The sequence below is a fragment of the Falco peregrinus genome, chromosome 13, assembly GCF_023634155.1.
Source record: "Falco peregrinus isolate bFalPer1 chromosome 13, bFalPer1.pri, whole genome shotgun sequence".
NCBI classification, from domain to species: domain Eukaryota; kingdom Metazoa; phylum Chordata; class Aves; order Falconiformes; family Falconidae; genus Falco; species Falco peregrinus.
The window spans coordinates 22,187,517-22,207,292 of NC_073733.1; the positions used below are offsets into that span (position 1 = coordinate 22,187,517).

Below are 19,776 nucleotides of genomic sequence, written 5' to 3' on the forward strand. Positions count from 1 at the left end.
ATCTCAACTGCTTGGTGCTGATGGGTGTGCGGCACATTAGTAATGCCAGATAGTGCCATGATGAGAACTTATTAAGGTGAATTGAGGTAGCTCGTCAAGTATATTTTGCTTCCCTTTGTTCACGTATTATGGACTCTCTCAGCTGCCTCCCTTACGTTTTCCAGTGTCGGGTTAGATAAAGTTTGCTGTGTAAGGACTAGCATCAACATAAAGGGACAAATGTCTCCAAATACATCCATTTTCTGCACATGCACAAATGTGCTTATGCATTTAATCAATTTTCAGTTGCATTTGCAAGCTATGGCTTTACAGACACCAAATTATCTTAAGGGCTATACAGTACACCAGGAGTGGACCTGTAAGTAATAAAAACTGGCAACGCCCCAGAAAAAATATATGAATGTGACTTCCTGATCTTTCAAATAATTATTGAGCAGTGCTATTTTGCTGTCCATATCCATCAATAAATCTCTCTACAGCACAATACATTTGGTGTTCCTACTCTTTTTGAATAGTATCAGTTTAAAAATCTCTGGAACAATTAAGCCAATACTTTAGTGTGATTTGTCTGCTGGCCAGTTTCCATCATCCTGTTTCAGGGAATGAATAGAAAAATTATTACCTTGCATTGCGGTCATAAAATGGTCAGCTTCTTAAAGAGGTGTACAAACTTGTTAAAATCTTGAAGATCATGGCCCCTGACATGCAGGACACCACCAAATTGTATGAATGAGCTCTACAAAATAAGGCAGACTGGTAAGAAAAGGCTCTGAAACATCTGCATTCATCTCCTGTGGTCTTGATTCCAAATATATAGGGATCTGAGGAAAGACTACATTGGGCTAGTCACTGAAAAGTGTCTGGAAAAAAAGGGAATCACCACCCTAACACCCTACTGCCCTGAGTCCACGCTGTTAAATGAATCTGCTTGTTGTGGAGCCACAGGTGGCTGGGGACCCAACAAAGGACCATCAACAGCAGAACCTGAGAAGGTGCAGATTCTGGTACCCCTCTTCCCTCAGGGTCTTGCGTTTCACACACAAAGACAAGGTCAAGGGCGTGAGCTGTGGTTTTTTCCCCCAGGGGGTCTGTTATCAGGCATCATCTGTAGCCTTCCCCCAGGGGTCAGTTCAGATGCCATTCCAATCCATGGAAACCCTGAAGCCCAGGTCCCCTCCTCCCAATGTCACCTGTGTCATTCGGCTGACGTGTGTTTGTGTCATCAGCTGCACAAGGCATTGGGCTGATCAGCAGAATATTAAGCAAACATGCCTTCCATTTGTAAACAGGAATAACGATGTTGGCTGGAAGATAAGCAGGAATCACCGAGCAGAAACTGCAGATGTTCATGCTTTCACTTCCCTCTGCCTTTCTAACCACCTTGGTAGCTCCTCTGTACTGCCCCTGTCCCCTCTCCTGGAGGAAAAAATCCTTGTGGGCAGCTTTTGTGAGCCCCGCCAGTATCTTTTTTTTTGTGCCTCTTCCATCTTCCTCACATTGCAAACTATTTCAAAGCTGACAGGCCAGAGAGATGCTCTTCGGTCCTCTCTGACCTCCTGTGTTCCTCCTCCCCTCTCCTCCGCTCCAGCAGCTCTTCTTTTCTCCTTTCCCCCTTGCCCCATCTGACTCTCCCCCGGCCCCAGTTGCCCCACTCTTCTGAACGAGTTTTTCTCTCAACTCTTGCCAAAGTCCATACGATGATCTCCAAAGAGATCTCAGAGCTTGGCTTCTGAAAGGGTGGCTTTCAAACAGATCTGGAGTGCATGTTGTTTATGCACTGTGGACTCTGAGAGATGAAACGGAGTTAGACGCTTTTGTTCCTTTTGCCTGCTACTCAAATCCCCAGCTGATAATTACGAACAATAGATGAAAATGTGTTTGGTATATATCATAAGAAGAAATCTTATGGAAACATTAGGCAGCCTATTATTGTAAGGCTCTTGTAAATACTGTTTTGTAAGAAGAACCTATCTAAGATGATGTAAAACTTAATATTCCTATTAACAAGATGTACTATACAATTTCCAATTCATATCACTGGAAATGCATTTTAAATTACAAAGTGCTCGTATTTTATCTGAGCCAATGTTCTGATTCATATGCCTCCTCTTCAATCCTATTTTCATTCAAAGTTTCACAATTCACATCTTCTTTTTCCTATTTTATGTAATATTTTCTGTGTTTTCAAAATGTAATCAAAGCTTGTTAGCTTCTACCCAACCACGTTTCATTGAATGGGAATATTAATAATACCAGCTATTGATGTCTTTATGTTAAAATTTGATTTATTGAGCAAGTGGCACATAATCTGTGGGGAAAATACCTAGAGATAACACCTTGAGATGATTAATTGTGTTTACAGTGCATTTCTGTAATAATTGTTTACAAGGAAATTTATGCATGAGTTGCTGCCCCAGTTCAAAAGAATAACTCATCAGATTGTCAAGCTCTCTGCTCTTGAGTATTCTAGCTAATTGCTATCTTTGCTAGTTGAGCATCATAAATCCTTCTTCCACAGAGCTGAGAGCAGGATTTTTGGATCATGCTTTTTCATGCAATGAAAACCTTTTCATCCTTAGGAACATCAGCTTTCTCATGCAGGAAGGGTGGGGGGAGAAAAAAAAAGTAAGGGGATGATATCTACAGAAGATTGTGACAAGTTGCCCAGTGGCATTGGATATAACTTCTGAATGAGCTTATACAATCATGTGTTAAAATCTGTGTTGGGCAAATTTGCCACTAATGTTATTGATAATGAATAACATATGAGGATGTAGACTTAGTCTTCTATATTTAAAAACAATTAAATTCCCAGTTCTGCTGCTCTCTACTCTTGTATTGCTTTCTCCTTCGCGAGTGCTGCAGGGTAGAGATGGTAGGATGGGTTGGAGAACGGTTCCTTTGCAGCCATCTGTGCTTATTACTGATCTAATAACAATTGCACAATTCTCCCTTTTGGAATGAAATTCGCCCTTATAAATTCACAGAGATAAACATACTTTTCTTTCGCACAGTTCCATGTGTCTGGGAGTGCGTGTGTGCTCTGTTTCCAACTTTCAGGTTTAATTATTTCATAACTAACTTTCTTGTAGTTCCAGGAGTGTTATCCGAGCAATACGTTGCCAGGAAGGAGTTGATAATGCTTAATAATTCCCGATTACATTCCTGTTCCAGTCCATGATCATGATTATACAAATGTTTCTGGTGCTATTTTTCAGTACAAATCCCTCTTTTCAGATTTTTTTTTCTTCCTTGTTGACAGTGTATTGGTCAGAATACAAGAGAAACCGACCTATTTGCTAGTTTAATTAAAGATGTCAGTAAAATCCTTAAGGTTTGCCTGGGAAGGAGCAGATTTACTTGCTGCTTTTATGCACACTGTGGGATTTAAACATTTTGAGAATTGCTTTGGTGATTTTTCCCAGGAGATAAAGGAATGGATTAAGTGAAGTAGTTTCTGACTATAATTGGTCTGGTTTAAACACTTAAAAATAACTTTAAGAAATAAGAAAACACAAAACAGGTTTTCAAGTAGGGATTTAACTTTTTTTTTTTCTTTTTATTTCTTTCCACCACCACCACCCCCTTCCAGCTATGTGTTTATTTCAGCTCATTGTGAGCTATCAAAGTGTGCTGTACGTAAGGTGGTATATATGTACTTTAGCTGCTCCCAACAGCAGTCCAGGCAGAGGACAGATGTCTGAAGGAGAAGAAACAAAAGGACTAAATCTGAAGAAACAGAGAGGGAAGAGAAAAAGAAGGAGGGGTGGGGGTGGGGAGGCTTTCAGCCTTTGGATAGGTTATTTGCTCTTTTCAAACAAAGTGGGCTGTGTGGGCTTTAAAGTTTCCCTGTGTTTCCAGGCAGCCTGGCAAGCCAGCGCCATCAAAGGCAGGAGCCACCTGTTGCTGAGGTGTCCCTGGCACAGCACCTCTGTGGCTGGCACGCTGCTGCTGCTCCTGGCGGCTGGGAAATTCAATCAGCTATACACACGGGGCATCACGGAAAAGCTGTTCTGTCTATTTTTCTAGTCAAACACATGGGTTCTTCTTTCTGCCTGCCTTTGTCTCAGGCAGGTGAGCGGCCAATAACAAGGAACTGCTGCCAAATGATTCATGTCATAGTCATTTAGGAAGACAGAGGTAGCTTTGGCATAAATCAAAATCTTCACATGACTAAACCAAGCCTAACACTGCAAGCCCTTAATACCATCAGGTCTTACGATACCAGCTGCACTGGGTGAAGGCAATAAAACACACTGCTGAGCGGTGCGAAAATACAAATTTAACAGCTAAATTTCGGTTCGTGGTCCAAATAAACGTGGATGATTGTTACACGTATAGTAACTATAGTTCATCGAAAGTCAGCAATAAAGGAATTCTTGAGAGAAGAGTGAAAAAAACCCACCAACCGAGACTTCACAAGCAGGTTTTGATCAAAAGTAGACACAACACAACATGTGAAGCAGATTCTGCAGGAAATATTAGACTAACCTTACAAAATATTCCAATCATGCCTATCAGGAAACATTAATAACAGTGTTATTGACAGAGTATTCATTTAAAGTCTTTCTGTTGGATACAATTAACTTTTAGATGAGAGACAGTTATAGGTACTCAGATGATATATACGAAAGAAACAATGACTCATCTCTCCAACAGCAGCGGTACCAAACCTTGCAGTGGGGAAATTGCATTTCTTCTAGCTTAAAAAAAATAAATTTCCACGGACCTTAGAGGAGAAATCAGCTTGTTCCTATCAGAAGGATTGCTGTGTACTATTTCTTATTCAGAGAGGAAATTTCTGTGTGAATTGCCAAGCGCTGGGATGAATGTACTTTGGGCAAGGGTAGGTAGTGTAGCAGAAAGGGATGAGATGAACAACTCAGCCCTGGGGTAAGGAGAGGCCGCTGTGCTCTTCTACAAGATTTTTATTCCAGAAGATCTTTGTATAATCAGATTTTTACATCACCCACATGAACATCAGCAGTTGATGAACCTCTGTGCATCAAGGGTGAGGGCAGTGGTGGTGGCCCCACCTCCCCCTCAGTATCTGTGCTTGAAAGCATGAACCAGAAGTCCCTTCTTGCTAACACCATCTCCCTAACATCAAACCAGACCTATTTAGACCTGGATAAATGGTGGATAGGATGCTGGAAGGATACATTCAGACAATGATTTCCTGAGATTCATGATGTCTCCAACCAGGTAACAGATAAACCTTGGGGCTTGGATTCATCTCACCTGCTTTTAGTTCTTTAAAAATTAGTCTAGGCTTGCTCTGAGTTTGACAGAGAGAAGTAAGTTTGGCCTGAAAGCCGTTCCTCCCAACTAGCTTCAGATCTCTTATTTTCAGAAGACTGAAGTGCTATCCAAATGCAAGATAACAAAAACTTCAATGGCAGTCACTAGTCTAAGTCTCTTTGAACGTGCTGATGGTGAGCTGGCTCAGGAGCCTTTGTATTAGTGAGCCGCTGCTTTCTTCTCTGCCTCTGTACCTGCCTGGAGGTCTCTCCACCCGGCTGGGTTTTGTACAGTTTTAGAAGATGCCTGATCAGAAACTAGCCAAAAAAAAATGAGTGCAATCCACTGAGATTAAGAAAATCTAGAATGATGACAGAACTTTCCACCGTAAACACTCTGCACGCTAGCAGCACTGTTTTGGTAACTAAGAACATGATGACTAGGTTTAGAGACAGTGGCATGAAAATGAATTGAAAAATGGCCTCATGTTCCAAATAAAAATTTTAGATGAAATGATGCCACAGTAAGAAGACTTGCAAGTCTTAAAATGGGGTTACCTCCAACCATGCTGCTTTAAATCTGATCTATAATAGCTTGGTAGTAGTTTACTTAAATTATTTCTGTACTGTATATTTTACATTTTGTAGAAGTGCCTAGAGCAAGCATATTAAGCAGTTAAGAAAATTAATCTGCTTGAGCAGTGATAACATTTGTAGAATGAAATCCTCACAATTAGAAAGACATTTGAAGAAACCATGTTAAAAGGTGCTGAAATGTTCTTGAAGAAATGCCACATGTTGCTGCGGGCAGTAATGAAACATTTCCATATAAAGTACTACATAAACACATATAAAATGTAGACATATGTTAGCAGATTATGGAGTGTGAGAGTGCTACAGTAGTGATGATTATTTGCAAGTGTTAATGTTACCAAAGCTTAAGGTTATCTCCTGGTCTTGGACCCTATATGTAAATAATTATATCTGAAAATATGCGTCTCCAAAGCTATCAAACATAATATACATTCAACACTTCTGAAATACTGTAGGGTTTATTGATCTGCAGTATATGATACTAAATTTCAGCAGATTTATGCTCAGATATCAGTGAACATATGGCTTAAGACATGCAAGTTTGAAATAAAGTTATTCATATTACATACACTTCCACATGGTTAAGTATTTGCAACTCGGAGAGTGATCAATATGCAAAAGGTGAAGTCAAATATACATTATCCACACAGAGGCAATTTTATATGCATAGCACATAGGAGTTCTATTAGTAAACCAGAGAAATTTTATCTCTGCGTTCGTCTAGCAAATGTTTCCTGTGGATATGTCCATCTACTATGTAAATAGATCTGTTTTTCTAAATATCTGTTTGTCTAAGTGAGAATAACCTACATATTCCCATAGTCTACTGGACCCAAAATAGTGTCTAAAAGAAATGAACATACAGCAGAGAAACAGCAGTAATAACTTCAGCTTTGGGAATATGATCTGAGTGGGCCTTTAATTGGGGATTTATTCCAAGCCTATTCCAAACTCTTTAAAACCTCATTTTTTCGTTGGTGACTTTTGCATTTGTCTTTGTAATAACAACACTGAACGTCGCTCATGCTCCAGGATCTAAAAGCACAAGTATGAAATAGGGTAAGTTGGTTGAATACTTCTACGGAGATTCTTAGTGTTGTTTTCCTAATGAGCATTTTTTCACATCCTTTTTTTCCCCCAAAATGTTTGCTTGAATTAGAAAACAATCTCTGTACTCAAAAGTGGCAAATCACTTGAGCCTCGTTTCTGAATAGTGCTGAGAAATCCCTCTTTGCCTATCTTTAAAGATGTCGCTCCAAGAAAAACAGGAATTTGTAACTTTAAAACCTTCATCAACCCTGTATCTTTGAAATATATAGTTCTTGAAAGAACCCGGTACTTATCAGGCCAGGCTGCCTAGTTGGTGTGCACTGAAGCTATAGAAATTCAAGCAAAACAGGCATGATGATCTTAATCTATTTAATAGAGTGTGTTTGTCTGCATCACAGAATTGCATCACCATTTTCCATTCTATAAAGACCAGATGAAGAAATATCAGAGAAGTTAACAATATCATTGTATTGCAGAAAGCCTCATATCCTTTCTGACTGCTTTTGTCCATATACTTTTTTTTGCTAAGGACTGCAGTCACGCAGTACATTCCTGAGAAACCTGCTGTGTGTTCTGTCGATATCAGTCAGAAAGAGCCCCCAGTCATTTCCTTTGGTTCTGGATCAGGCTTGTTCTTGCACAAACAGGAAAAATATGTAGGCCAGTGCAGGGTAGATTAATTATAAATTCTAAAAGGCATGACAGTATTAATTTGCATTTCATTGCTTGGTGCTGTTTAGTTATCAATCCAATGATTCTACATTGATTTTTTACTACTAATACAGTGTACTTATGTAGTGTGTCGGAGGCTTGCAGACCCTGAAAGCAAAGCGGTATTTCCACCCCAGTGCTATCAAAAAACATGTCCCACCAGCTGTCTGCAGAGTCCAGCCTACATCCATGATCTGGGAGAAAGGAACCGATGCTGACAGCATTGTTTGATCTAAATTTCAAAGGGAAAATTGAAACCATGCTTGGGGTGCAAAGAGGTTCTGTAAACAGAATAATCCACACCCTCTCATTCCTCTCCAAGCCTGATTCCCATGTGAGTTGTTAAGCCCAGCTTGTACATTTGGTGGCTCAGCCAGCGAGTTCTCTCATGTCCGTGCTGCAGGAGTTGGGGACAGGCTCCCACTCCCCGGCACCGGCAGGGCCCCAGCATCCCACAGCCCCCTTCCCCCCGAGCAGCAGGGTCACTGGCAGATGCCCACGTGCCGAGGCAGAGGGGACGGGGCTGTTCTTGCCTGTGTGATGCACGACTCGCCCGCTAATAGTGTTGGCGCATCAACAATGTGTTGAGCACTAAAGTTTTACTGTATCTGAAGAAGCCCTTTTGCTACGTGCTGTGCCCAGCACGTCAACAGGCGTCAAGGGGCGTGAAGTAAGATCTGCAAGCAAAGATCAGGCAAGTGTATTTTCCAGGTATACCTGTTTTCAGGAACCCATCTATCTCCTTTCCAGAAAGGAGTTAACTTTCAGGATGAATCTTTACTTTCTTCATTAGTTTTTTATTAGAATTGGACTGATCAGGTCAGGTAGAATCAAAACTTGTCAGAACCCTCAGCTAAAGATCAGAGGAAGCCATTTTTCCTTTTGAAAATTACATTTCTTTTCTTTTCTCCTTTTTTCTTTTTTTTTTTTTTTCCTGATTTCTGTTCCTGCTGTCGTCATACAGGAACAGATGTGAATGCGTTCCCCAAAGAAAATTTGTTCTTATGGCATTCTGGTTCACTTTCTTTGTCCATACCAATCCCAAAAGATAGTAAACAGACATTATTTATAGGAAGATTTTATGATCTGTCTATTTCCGATCCTTTTGGTATTTAAAAAAATGTGAAGAAACCTAAGTGATAAAATTGCAGCTAGAGTGCCATTTTAAATCTGAGTGTATAGTAAATATTGCACTGCTAGTAAAAGAAAAAGCCAGATTGAAAAATATTAAAAATCGTACTCCTAACAGCCTGATAGGGTAGATAGTATGAGTAGTTACTGTAGAAGCTGTTTTAATGGAAGTTTCTAATGCAAATACAAACCATACATTACCAGCATGACTCTCTGTCATGCCCACATAGTAATCCAGATCCTATAGTGGTTCAAAACGCTGGTTTTGAGCTTATGGATTTGGATTCTTGTGGGTGAACGATGGCAGCCTTGTACCCCTGCACCGTGGTGTACAGTAGCATCATTTGGACTGGGAAGGCAGTAGCTATAGATGCCACTTTGAGGCTGGATTATGAACACCCTGTCAGATGCTTCGGAAGTATGTGGGATACATACATTTGGTAGAATGTATATGCATTTATAGGGTTTGCTCCATTTTTTGGTAGGAAATGACCTACTAGAGGTATGAAAGGGCTCGGAGATTTCTGGGTGAAATCTACTTGCTCTTTGGCAGGGCTGAAGCAGTTTATCAATAGTACCTCACCACAATTAGCAATATTGAAATAGCTAAAATCATCAGTTTTGTCAGCTTAAACAGCATGCATGAGAAAACATGGTGGTTTTATAACAGTTATGGAAAGGTCTGCAAGCAATGTCAATGTCAAAGGGGTGCAGGAAGCTGCTTGTGATGCCAAAAGATGTACAGGGATGCTCCTTGTCTTGCTGAAGGTGTTTGGAGATCCATCCTAATCCATCCCAGCCAGCAGCACCTGTCCCTCCCATCTCCCTCATTACTTTGTCCTCTTGGATTCCTGGCTCTTCTCCCTGGGATCCTGCCTTTGGTTAAGATCTGTCACTTGCGTTGCAGCAAGAGCAAACCTGTTCTTAACCTGCCCTGTCAAAGCTATTATCCATCACTGTCTTCTTCCCTCCCATATCCTTCTCCTTCCCAGCCTGCTTTGCTCTTAGCTTTTAATTTCCTTGTTCACATTTCTCTGCTGCTGTCCATTTTTCTTGCCTTTTTTTTTTTTACCTTTCTTTTTTATTAGTCAGAGCAGCATCGATTGGTGATTTAGTGCAATCACTTATATTTTACTCCTTGACCACTCCTGCTAGTTATTTGTCACAGCAGCAAAACATGATCTGTGCCTGAGAGACTCATTAGCTGGGTAAACGCCATATTTTATTTGTATATATTTTTACGAAGAGATCAGGAACACTCTCCTCTCCAGCATCAGTGACATGTGGATGCCCATGCTGTCCTGGGCTGTGGATGATCACTAGGGAAGGAAGAGGTGCTGCAGGTGGAGGCATGCATGCCCAGGGCTGTCCTATGTCACGGCCGGCACCTGGCACCTCTGAGGGAACTTTCTGGAAGCCTTTCCAGCTCAGGAGCTGCTCTTCTAGGCTGCGTAACACAACTGCACAGTACAACGTGCTCGGCAGGGCTGGTGGGAGCATCCAGAAGGACCAATGGTGCCAGCACAGCAGTCAGGACAGGACAGTTTTAGCCATACGTGAAGGTGCAGAGCAATTTTGGGAAAAAAACCCCAAAACATCAAAAACAACCAAAAAACCCCAAAACACTCAAAAATTAATTTTAAAGGCAAAAAAAGTGTAATTATATTTTAAAATTGGATTGATTTTTCCCTCATTCTCATAGAACCTGATGACATCCAAGGCTGCAATCAGACAGTTTTTAAGAACTTTTCCTCATCAGATATCATAGGGTGTTCTGAGAAGTGCAACAAGTGTCTTCTTACATTCATCAACTATTAGCACATCCTATAGCAAAACAAAACACACTGGCAGACCAAGTCGGAAGTTAAAGATGAAAGTCTTGGTGAAGGTTAACTTAAATCAACCTTCAGATGTGAGGCAGGGCCTCTAAGCTCTGATTGTAAAAGCCTCAACCATCGCCCTCATCACATCCTTTAAGCAGTCAATTTTAAGAACTATCAATATCTGTACAACAGAAGAATTTTTAAAAAGCTGAATGAGATTTTTGAAGAAAAAAGTCAGTTTTGGAAGATTGAAAGAGACGTTAACCCTTTAGTGTAGGCAGTGGGCTGCATTCGTAAGAGGGACTCTTAAAGACAAAGAGCAGAGCAAAGCCAGAGGAACCCTTCACATCCTCTCTTAAATGGCAAAGGATCTTTATCACTGTGCTTTGCGGGGACCCTCAGAATCTGAATATTCAAGTTACAAAGGATACAAGTGCTAGCTAACATTTAGCCCCCAGTGAGTAATGGAGGACGTGGTTTTCAAAAGAGGTTTGTATGTCCTCGTTGGTATTTCATTGTAAAATCTTATTACCAGATTAAAGTAGCAAAGGGATAAATCTTAAAGGAGTTCATTATTATAAGATCTCATCTAGTTGACTTAATAATGAGCCTGGTGGTTCTGGAGGGATTTTCCTGATTGGGGTTGGAAGGATTGCTGGCTCATGGTCCCATTACTAGGATTCTGGTAAAACACACGTGCCACCCTCATCACCAAAAGCAGTATCGAGATGATCACTTTGTGGTTTCTGAGTTTATGTTTTCCCGGTTATATAGTTCCTCTAGTTTGTGAGATTGCATAAAGATTGTGTAATTTGTGAACGATTTAGCTTCATCTACAACAAATCTGCTTAAAAAAAAAACAAAACAAAAAACAACAAAACAAAACAAAAAAACCCACCAGAAACAAAGTAGGTAAGTACTTTAAATGAGAGAAAAATAATGTTTCCTTTAAATGATGGTGGGATACTAGGAAAAGCTGCACACTCACATGGAACTCAAATGCTCCAAGGGTGTACCCAGAGCCTTGTAGCATTTCTGCTTGTGCTCCCGCAGCTGTCTGCACCATACAGTGATGCTGGTAATGATGGCAGAAATCACCCAAGCACCATGAATGCTCTGCACTGCAAACAACAAACTCTTCTAAGTCACCTGGTGGCTTAGAAAAATCAGGATAGCAGCAGAATTTCCAGGAAGCCCCCAAAAAATTCAGACCTGATCTCAGCTACTCCAAAAATCACTGAGCTTTTGGCGGGGGAGGACGGGGGGAAGGTCAGTCTGGCAGCCCGAGGACATGCCCAGAGAGCAAAGGGAGCGACCTGGTCTTCTGCTGCATCAGGGCAGCTTTCAGACCTTATCACCTTGCACAACTCTGGTGATCTGAAACTATAGCACAAAAGTGGAACTTTCTGGGTTGTTATGGTGTTTCTTGATTTTAATATAATAAATCTGGATCTAGCTCACCCTACTTAAAAAGTGTTGAGCCACCAGAGTATGCTGTGGTTGCCCACAGGCTAGAAAGTAACACTACTGGGGCTGTTTCCAGCTTTGATGCTCAGCTTTCAACACTCTCAGAGCAGTGTTTTCAGGTTTCTGCAAGGACAGGCTACACTTTCGGTCCCGCAGCAGTGACATGAATTCATATTTCTTGATGTTTGAAACATTTCTAGCTCTGTGAGTGATGTTGTGTGGAAAACAAATTATTGACAAGGTTTGTTGTTATGCTGTTTCTGCTGTCAAGGAATAACGGTATGGTGCTGCGAGCTGTCTGACCCAAGTCTGTCTTCTCTTAGTCTGGAGACTGTTTCATAAATTTGCAAATGCTAGTAGAGACACCATGTTTTGCTATTATTGATCCCATGCTTGATGTTGGCTAGGTTCAACTAACCCGCATAGCACTAAGCTATTCAGAGCAAAATCTGATGTACGTGTGAAAAAATACTACTTCCCCATGTGCTGCTGAGACTTCTGACCTTTTATTTTTGCAGTTTGGTTTTAGGGTGTGGTTTTTTTGGTATTAACAAAGCTACTGCATCTCAGGATGGGCTTGACACCGTCCTGAGCAATGCTTCTCTTGCCCTATAGGGTAACACAAAATAGAAATTTAAGAATCTAATAGAAAAGCCACAAAAGTAAATTTGGGTCATTTCACTGACTTTACGAGGCTTTTGAACCGCTCTGATATATTCCTGCAGCAGAATTCTGTAAGGTATCTCGTCGGACCTTTGGAAAGGTCATTATACTCCATCAAATAATCTGCGGCAGATCCTCCGTGACAGGGATATTGGTATGCTAAAATGAACTGTAATCATCAAACAGTTTTATAAAGAACAGCCTTCAGAAAATAATAGCTTTTTATTCCTTTTGCAACAGGCCTCAAATGGAAGGAGCAGCCCAGCCTCGGGTTTTGGTGGACGCAGTTTTATTGACTTCAGTAAAAGGACAAGCTGGTATGAGACACCTGCGGGCTTCAGTCTCCGTGTCAGCTTCTTCTCTAAGTTCTCAGCCCCCCGAGTCAGCAAGCAATACAATTTTTAAACCCACGCATGCCATCTTATAAACATTATTTATCTTTTTTTCTCTTCCCACTACATTAATTATACAGTGTTACATCCTTGAAACAGAAATACCCCAGCTACCAAAATTAAAGCATGGTAGTGATAACGCTGTAAAAGTGCTTTTCTGGAAAAGAAAGAATAGATTTTCACAAATGCTTATTGACCTTCTAGAAACTCTGTTCTGGAACTTTTCAGCATGCTTTGGTGCGCAGCAAACACTTTGGTACTTGGCCACCGCCTGGTAGGATTTCCATCCTCAGCACTCAGTGGAGCAGGAGACCCGATGCACAGAGCTGTGTACTCCAGTACATCACTTTAAACCAAGCCTTTACCATCTGTTTCAACCTCTAATTACAAATGCAAAATAACACAATTCACAATTGCATCATAAAAAAGTAAAATATAAGTGATTTAAATGCATGTGTGTGTTCCTTATGCAAGGCAACATTCATCTGTTATGTTTTACCATCTTTTAGAAACAACTCTGGGATGAGATCCCTCTTTGTGGAAGGAAGAAAAATTATTTCATTGTAAGAAAGCATTTTTTAAAGGTATGTTTCCAGGTCATTATTGCATTTTATATATTTCTCTCTTCACAAATTCTTCTTCTGCCAAAATAGCACTATTTTTTTCATGGTGGCACGGATGATTTGTCCAGAGCAGTCTGCTGTCCTCGAACACGCAGGCTGGAGAGTCCTCCAGCCAACTGTGCTCCCTCCTGGCTTCCCACAACATCAGCCATGTGCTGCTGCTGTTTTCCCTCCTCTTGTAGATCTGTATGTATTTGTATCATTATGTTTACACAGGTTTTTTTAACCTGTAGTTGGAAATACCTATTAGTTCCAGCCAGTTCATCTCCTTTGCAGGGCAAAGGCATTAATAATCTTAAAGGCAGCTTTTAGTTATCCCTCACCATGGAGTTTTTCTTGGCTTTACTATCCTGGGAGGCAGTGCTGGGAAGCTGCGGTGGCCCATACCCGGCTAAAACTCAGCTTTCTAAAAAATTACATTCATTTGAGTTTTTTTGTTTAAGGTATTGTTATAATTCTATTATCACCGTAACACGGGTGTGCTTAACTTTTAATTTCCATCAGAATTCACCGTTTCAGTTGACCAGACACGTTTCTTGGTCTTGAATAAGCATCTTGTGATTTCTCAATATCTTTTTGGCACTGAGATACCCCAAACCGAAGCCTGCATGCTCTCTAAACCTCTCACTTTCCTCTGTCCACGCCTCTGCCTCAAACAGAGATGACACCTCTTAACCTGGGAGAATAGCAAACTAAAAATTTGCTTTCCTGGGGAGAAACAAATTATTTACCATAAGCAGCTCTTGGGGAGCATCAGAGCGGCTTTCTGAGCTCAGGTCTGATGGCAAGCAGTGAGTATTTTAAATGCAGCCAACTGTGAACTTCTGAACCCCACAACATTTGGAGCCTTTCTGGATAGTAAAACCCAAGCCATGCGATGTGTCAAGCCTTACCGCATGGTCTGTATAGCATCCATACGTGCAGCCTACGCACAACCCTCTGTCCCAGCATTTGTCCTCCCTTTCCCCTCCTCTCCTCATCAGTGTACTTAGAATAGGGGCCCAGTCTATCAGGGGATTGAACTTTATGGATTTAAAATGAAAGCTGAAGAATTTGTTTTCACTCTAACATGAAAGGAACAATTAGCAAGGGCGCACACCCCTTCCCGACAATGGGAGACTTTTCAATTACTTTGAAAGGCTTTGGATCAGGATCTAAAAGAGCAAAGACTTACTCCTAACAAAGATACTTGAATAGGGATGGAAAACTGTTAATCAGACACTGGCATACTAGAAGCTAAAACAAAACCATCAGTAGACTTAGTGCCTTCGTTTAAGCTCTGTTATAGACAAAACGATCGGTTTATAACTAAGGAATCCTGGAGGATAACTTGTGGCTGTTACAGCCCTCACTGCTGATTGCTCACACATGTTAAATGGTCACAAATGCAACTCGTTTATTCAGTCTCATGCCAAACACCTGGGAGCATCCTTGTGGCTGCAATCAGGTGTGGGCATGGGGAGCAGGACGTGCTTGCTGCTGGGGAGCGAGAGGAGAGGGACATAGGGAGCCCTGCTGGGCGCAGCCTGGGTGAGTGTGGGGTGCTGGGCTGGTCCGTGGTGGGTGTCGGGGGGGCAGTAAGTGTGCGGGTGCTCAATGTTGTCCAGCAACGTGCTATGTGAGAGGGATGCTCCCATCACCCCTATTCCTCATCTTGGTGTTCTGTTTGGTATCAATGGGGTTGAAAATATTCATTCTGCTATTGGGTTGTAACCATGGTTTGGATTCTGGTGAACCTATGAGATGGCAAGAAGAATATGAGAAGTTACTTTTATTTTAATAAAACTTAATAAATGTAGTAAGTTTTTTTTATAGTACATCTAAAATATAATAGAATCAATTGAATTGATTAAATACAATTTTAATAAAAGGGAATATTTTACACATTTTCATGTTGCCTGCTCTATCAGTTTGTGGCTTTTGGCAGCCTGGCTATTCAGAGGCATTTTGGAGTTGTCTGTTCCTGTTTTCTTTTCCTTCTAGTCAGCTGCGGTTCTGTTTTTCTTAGCTAACCATTCTGTACTGTTAGGGTTCTGTGGATTTTTTAAAAAGTTTTGTAACTGAACTATTTTTTTTTCTAAATGTAATTTGGTTTGGAAGTTGTCAGAACATTTTTTGTTAAGAAAAACAATAAATTCGACCACATTATGAATTAGTTTTATTTGAAGAAAACATAGTTCCAGATGCATTAAAACTGGGTTATTTAGCAATAGGAGGCTTCGGGTCCATTCCCTCTGGAATGACATAGTCCCAATGAAACAATTGCTAAAAGGAATTTATTTTAAAATAACATGACCTGTGCTTTAAAGAAATTGGCCTCAGATAGTCCAGTAAGTTGCTTTTTCCTAAGCTTGCTTATTGTTTTATTTAAAAGTTTGTTCAGAAAAGACCCATTAACTGGTCATATTATTGTGAGCTGGTCTTTTCTTTGGCTTATAAAAGCTTTGGATTTGGGTCAACAAGAAAAGGGATGCAGTAGGCAATTTTAAATTGCCAGTTTTTCTCATTTGAATATCAGTTCTGTTTGGCTTGTTTGCATTATGCGTCTGAAGCTGTGGTACCAGAGCCTAAAACCTTGATGGTGTCCACGCACTGCTGCGGGCTGCTGAGAGCCATTGTTTGGCCCAGAAGCTTCTCTTGTGGGCTGAGGGAAAGACCTTGACGTTTGTTCTTCATAATATCATTCTTTTTCTGTTATTCTGGTTTGCCTATGAGGGCATGTTCTCCCGCGTGTCGGTGATGCTGCTTTATTTTGTGCTGTAGACAAATGTCATCAGTGTTTTCTTACTTTGCATGCCACATTAATGCAAATACCGAACAAGGGTTGTTTTTAGTGAGTCCTCTTCCAGCTGGGTATTTTTTAAATCTTTTTTTCCTTGGACCTTTAAAAAAAAAAAGTTATTTTTCTGAAGGGAAGGGTCTGGAACCTGTGAAGAGCTTTACCGCTATTGGTCTTTTAGAGCTACAGATTTTCTTGTGAGAAAAAAGAACAAAATAATTGTCAGTATCTTTCAATTAAAAACATTAGTCTTGATTCACCCCAAGTGGTGTGTATTGTAAATGAAGCTGTGATTTGAACTCTCCTTGGTTGTGTTTGTTTACACATATTTATAGTAGCATAGCTGAGCATTGCAAGTGTCAATTTAATACACAAGGAAGATTAAAGAGTAATAATTTACCAGGCAAGTTTCTATCCAAATATGTTGCACGCCTTTGGCTTGGGTAAACCAGCTGAGGTAGGTGGGATAATGCCTTGAAAAGGAAACAACTGACAATTGTAACATAATTTGACGCAGATTTTAAACCAAGCTTTGGTGTAGTCTCATGTTTTTTCTGAAGCAAGGCAGGCAAAACCATAGGCAACTGCATAGAAGCAATTACCTTTACAAAAGTTTATAAACTATTTTTTTAACAGCTAGGTAGTCTGGTCTTAATATAGCTAAGACACTTATGCCATATCACTTCTAAATGATCACTTATGTTCCATCTGTAATGCAGAGGCAGACTTGTGGCTTACCCTCATCCTGGGGAGAAACTGCTTTTATTGTGAACTATTAAAATTTTCTGTATGTATGAAGGAGACTTAACAGTCAGGATATTTTCTTGGAATTTGCAATGACTGTATGGAGATGTTCTTACTGCTATGACTTTGTGGGACAAAAATATATTCTTCTCAAGGAAGGAGCGTTGTGGTGAAAGCTTTAAGATCAAATCAGTACTCCATCGCTAAGTAGGGGACTAATACACTACGTCTACTCTCAGCAATTCACAGCTGTGTTATGTCAGATTCCATGGTTTTGTCGTTTTTGGGGAATTCTGTAGCCACGACATGAGGCAGGATGGTCCCCCCATGTATGGGGATGGGCTCTGCCTCGAGCCACAGCCCACTCCTTGGCCAGTGAGAGCAAGGCAGTGGTGTTTACTCGGGTCAGATTGCTTGTTTTATGAAAGGTTGAACAGGTATGTTGTAGGTGCTAATCTGATAAAACAAATTTTATATTAGCTGCAGGCTCCAGCCACTATTTTCTTTATTTTTGAGAAGTGTACTGAACATAGGGTTGTTGTTTTTTTCAGAAATCCATGTATTTTTGGACCAATCAGTATGTTAAATATTTTCTAGCATTCCATCCTTTTTTTTTTTTTTTTTTTTTTTTCTCCTTCCTGAAAGCACCACTTATGTTAGTTGGAGAATACTGCTGCCTACCAGAATGTGAAAATAGGTTTCATTTAATTAATGAACTGGAAACAGGAAGACATTACATAGTAAATGAGGTTTACATATGATAATGTTGGATTTGTCATGTAAAAGATTGCTTCCTTTCAGCTCCCTGAAAGGACTAAATTTTGCTTTTGTACAGATTGTACAATGCTAATAAAAAGAGAAGGCTCTGTGGAAGGTATAACAATAAACTAAATCTATAATTCTAATGAGCAGAATAGAAAAAAGATGATGATATTTTAATACACACACAGATCGGAGTTGGGTAGTAGCATCAAAAGCTAAAGGCTCAGTCGCAGCTTTGCAATGGGCTCCATCCATAGAGCAGCATCTTTCTCCTACCCGTGACTGATGCACGTTGGCTGGGATGGGTGTGGAGGAGGAGCTGAGGTTTCACCCCCTCCTTGCCATTTTGCCCCCGTTTCAGTGGGAACAAATGACATCCAGTGACTAGAAACCAATGAGCCCCTACCCAGCTGGCTGAGAGCTGCCTGCCTGGAAGGTTGCACCAGGCTGGGCCCAAACACTGCCCACTCCCAGGCAAGGAGCAGCTTGGGGTTTATTCCTTGTGACTCTCTTCAGTAATACATTTTACCTTTTTTTTAATCAAGCCAATTAAACTAAAGTAACAATGGGTAAATGCTCTACAATTAGTCCAGTATCATCACCTGTTATAACCCAATTTTAACTCTTGTACAGTATGTTTAGTTTTTTGAAAGTTCATATCATGAAAAGGGGTGTTAGAGAACCTTGATACTTCTTAATGTGGAAGCAGGGGAAAGATTGAAAATGTGATTTGAGGATGAAAACTCACAAAGTAGAAGGAAAATAAATCTGAAAGGAAAGTCTTACAAGATGCTGTGAGTTTCAGCTAAGTCTCACTGTGCTGGGTGCTCCAGCCCACCCCTTTCTCAGTGCATGTTGGCGATATTTCTAGGGAGTTTTGATGCGTGTGTTAACCAGCATGGTAGCTAGATGAGTTTAGTTTAGTTTAACATTCATCTCTTGCTCTGCAGGAACTGTACTCTGTTTCTGTCTTTATCATTAGTAATTCTCCGCCAGTGTTTCCCATCTCTGACCTCACCGCTCCTCCCACCGACCTGGAGCACGTGATGCTCTGGTAGCCCCCGGCACCGGAGCTGTGCTGACCCTGCCCCCCTTTCTCCAGAGGGAAAGAAGCTGATGCAAGTCATCTTGCATATGTTTTTATGTCACGGAATTGCCTTCAAACCTTAAAACAAATGTGCTAAACTTTGTATACAAAATCAACAAACAAAAGGTCTCTTCTAATGGAAGACAGTTACCAGCGTGCTTGTAACAGTAGTCTTTCACCAACTGGAAGATTGTTGATGATATCGCTCCCAAATTTTCTCTTCATTAAACTGAAGAGCATCATCTTACTCCTGCAAGTCATACTTCAGCCCTGACCATGCTTGCTATTCCTAGCTGGGCTTTGTTCAATTTTTCCCAGTTTCTTCACTCCTTTGTAAAAAATATGGGCTCAAGACTGGACCCAGAGTTCTAGCTGAGGCCCCATCTTAATTGAGGGTAGGATAATAACCACAGTGGTCTCATATAAGATGCTTTTGTTAACAAATCCCTGAAATCACCTTTTCTGGAGCAGTTTTGTTCCATGTGCTGAGGTCGTAGGCCACTATAACTTTGAAACCCTTCTCCGTGGTACAGCTCCCTTCCTGGCAATTTCCCCTTTGCACTTGACTTTTCCTCTGTAAGTGTAATGCTTTACACTTGGCTTTACTGAATTTCATCTTAATTTCAGACCATCACTCCAAACTGTTAATATCTTCTTGGATTTTGATCCAGACCTCCCATGGGTTCCCACCATCCCAGCTCCTCAACATT

The 19,776-nt window shown here is 40.8% G+C and overlaps 1 long non-coding RNA gene across 1 annotated transcript in view; it reads left to right on the forward strand.

The window, feature by feature from the left end:
* Positions 1-13,187, forward strand: part of LOC129785598 (uncharacterized) — a 73,026-nt gene extending 59,839 nt beyond the window's left edge. The window contains exon 3 of the long non-coding RNA XR_008749727.1: positions 12,920-13,187. This is a non-coding gene — a long non-coding RNA (uncharacterized LOC129785598). The remainder of the gene's footprint in view (positions 1-12,919) is intronic.
* Positions 13,188-19,776: the final 6,589 nt, after the last annotated feature.